Here is a 3,348-nt window from a genome sequence, read left to right as displayed (position 1 = left end):
GTATTTTGATAAGCACTGAGAAGAAGGCAAACAGACAGAAAAAGGCACATATCATATGATATCGCTTATGTGTGGAATCTAAAAAAAATGATAGAAATGAACTTATTTACAAAACAGAAATAGACTCACAGACATAGAAAACAAACTTATGGTTACCACAGGGGATAGTGGGGGGACGGATAAATTAGGAGTTTGGGATTAACAGATACACACTACTATATATAAAATAGGTAAACAACAGGAACCTACTGTATAGTACAGGGAACTATACTCAATATTTTGTAATAATCTATAAAGGAAAAGAATGTGAAAATGAATATATATATATGTATGTATGCATAACTGAATCACTTTGCTGTACACCTGAAATTAACACAACATTGTAAACCAACTATACTTCAATAAGAACATGGAAAATAAAATTAAAAATATAAAATAAAATAAAAAGAAGGCAGCAAAAAGGACGCACAGGCTCAATGTAATGTCCACATGCCCCAAGGCTCCCCTTAGAGAAACCGAGGAGGGTAAACGAAGTGACCACGTATAGGAAAGAAAAGCAAAGTTTCCATGGATAGAAAAGGAAGGCACGAAGTCTAGAAATTCCATGGCTTGGAGCCATACCCACAAATATTTTGCTTTGGGAAAATTATAGGCATCAGGCTCCTCAATTCAGAAACCGACCTGCTGGCTGCCATGGCCACGCGTTCCCCACGCTGTGCAGCAGGGGCAGAAACTGCTCGGAATTCATAGGACCCCTCAATGTTTGTTTTTAGCAAATATTTGCCGAATGCCTACTATGCCCCAAACTTGGTGGTTGAGAGCAGGCCTCCTCCTGTTGGTGTTTTCATTTCAGTCTCTGGGCTCTGTCCTTAACTTGCTGGAAGCTGCGAGGAATTCAGTGCTCCCGGGGACAGGTCTCCACACGTCCAGGGGACTCGGCTGAGTCTCCGATGCACTCTTCCATCCAGGAATAAAAATAGAGGCCGATCCATTAAAACAATCCTGGGAGATTAAAGGATTTCTAAGCCAAAACAAGACCTGAGATAAATTGCTCACATGTGAGCAAGGAGGTAGCATCGGGTCCAGGATGCCAGCAGTGTCTGGGAAGGGCCCCCTGCAGCCTGATGAGACTTGTTCCTGCAGCCTCTTCCTGTCCTGTCAGATCTGCAGGAGGGGGTGGCAGGGTGCTTAGGCGAAGCCCTCAGGCCGCCGGCACCCCCGTCCAGGGTCTCTGCTCTTGTCTTTTGTGCTGGGTCACTTACAGTTAAAACTCACGTTTGTATTGTTTTAAAGGTCTATTCCACTCTTCACAAGTGCTTTTAGTACCAAATCACTCTCCTCCATTTGCCGAGCTTGGATATCTCCCTGTCCTCTAGGAGAATTGGATCGGATCATTCCACGGCTTCAACACAGATTTCTCTGTCTCCTCAAGGGCTCACACAGCTTGGCCCAGAAAGGAGTGGAACGCTGACACATGACCCAGGATACCTCCACATGAGGCAACCTCTAGGGAAGGGTCTTCCTGGAGCACGTGAAGGGCCACACCAGTGCTGGGTCCTATACCCTGCATGGGGTGACCTGCGCACACCCCCAGACAGCACATCTGGACTGTTTGTCCACAACCAACAACCAACCAACCATGTGCAAGAGATGGGAAGACAAATAATAAACCTCTTTGCATTTATTTCCAGGTTTGGAAAAGCCAACTACTCTATGGTCTTGCTTTAGAAAGACACTAGATTTGGAGCTAGAGGACACGATTTCTAGTCCCCCCTCATTATCCATGTCACCTTGGAAAATCGCTCTGGACCTCAGTTTCCTCACCTGCCGCTCCTGGGAAATACTTGCCCTCCTCACATTCACAGGGCTGTCGGGAGGATCCAAATGAGATACAGCCCTTGAAAATGCTTTTCAAGTCTATACCAAGGAAAAAGGAACTTATGGTTATTATTATTATTTTTATTACTATTATCATCATCATCTTTCACCCCAAATGGACAGCTTGACCTTTGCCTTAGGGAAATGGTTTTAAATAAAAAGGGACTGTGTCTTATGAATATGAGTGCAATGGAAGTGGAGGTTTTTGTAACTTCCATCAGGAGGGAGGAAAGGGTCAGTGGCCTTTTATTAGATCACAGGTATGGAATGTTCCGGCAGGAAGGGACCTCAGAACCTCCCTGCCCAGCACGCAGTGCTCCCCGTACACAGAGCCCTCCACAAACACTCATTATTGGTGGTGATGCTGATAAAAGCTCCTGGGCATTGAGCGCTTGCTGTGCACCTGCCTGTCTGCTAAGCGTCCTGTGTGCTTTCACAAAAATGCTCAGAACAGCACCGAGAGATCACAGTACACAAATGTCTCCACTTAACACATGACAAGACTGTGTCCTGACAAGGTAAGGCCTTTCCCACAGTCCCACAGCCAGGGAGATGGAGGACGGGAACCCAGGAGCCCCCATGCCAACCCTCGGCTGGTTGCTGCCCACTAAGGAATCAATGACTGAACACCCTTATCACACAGGTAGGGAAACTGAGGCTCAAAGAGGGGAAATGATTTGCCCGTGTCACTCTGGAAACCAGCTAGCCTGAGGCCAGTTCCTATTCCCAGACTAGGCTACCTTCTCAAGAAGAAATTCTGCTCTAATCAACCCTTCCGAAATGCAGCCCACGGCATGTCCCCGGACAGTGCTAATGCAGCCATCTGGTCTACCCCAGTCTCTCTCTTCACATCAGGTGACTTTCCCGACTGTCTGCTAATCTCACCTTTCCTGGACTCTCCCTTTCTTGGCCCACATGCTGCCCGAGTGACACGCTCAGTGCTATAAATGAGGGTGTCGTGGCGTGATTTCACGTCTTACTGGAAGTGCAGCTCTTGAAAAACAATCTAGTAAACAGCCAGCCCAGCCAGTACACGTCAGCAGCCCTGCTGCAAGGCTCCGATGTCAGCTAAGGCGGGCTGAGGACTCAGGCCAGAGCCCTCTCCAGCTGCCGTGCTGCCCTCAGGCCAGCCCCGCCTGCCCACGCTTGCAGGATGAAATTGACCAGCGCCTGGCAGTGCTGACCCCTCCCTCACTGGCTTCAGGAGCGCCCAGATTTCCTGGGGTAAATGGTTCCATGCTCAAAATTGGGACCTGGGAACTGCTCCCGGGGCAACCACGTTCAGCTGAGCAGGAAAAGTGAATCAGAATACGGATAATGATCGGATCACTGAGTCTCTAAACGGAAATTGCATGGATTGGTGGATTGCTGGCTAGAGTGTTTACTTTGTGCCTCAGTGACCCGGTGGTCCCATCCGGGGTCTCCTTGTCAGTTCTCGACACATGAGAACTGTTTGCTTATAAAAAAATG

At 47.8% G+C, this 3,348-nt stretch overlaps 1 long non-coding RNA gene across 1 annotated transcript; it reads right to left on the bottom strand.

Annotated features, from left to right (window-relative positions):
* Positions 1–840: 840 nt before the first annotated feature.
* On the bottom strand, positions 841–2,681 carry LOC132423952 (uncharacterized). The gene is made up of 3 exons (XR_009519145.1): positions 2,619–2,681; positions 1,825–1,917; positions 841–957 (listed from the first exon to the last, which is right to left on the bottom strand). It is a non-coding gene; the product is annotated as an uncharacterized lncRNA (long non-coding RNA).
* Between the last annotated feature and the right edge of the window lie 667 nt (positions 2,682–3,348).

This window comes from Delphinus delphis, chromosome 4, assembly GCF_949987515.2.
Source record: "Delphinus delphis chromosome 4, mDelDel1.2, whole genome shotgun sequence".
Taxonomy (NCBI): Eukaryota; Metazoa; Chordata; class Mammalia; order Artiodactyla; family Delphinidae; genus Delphinus; species Delphinus delphis.
This window is presented reverse-complemented; position numbering and strand designations above follow the sequence as displayed.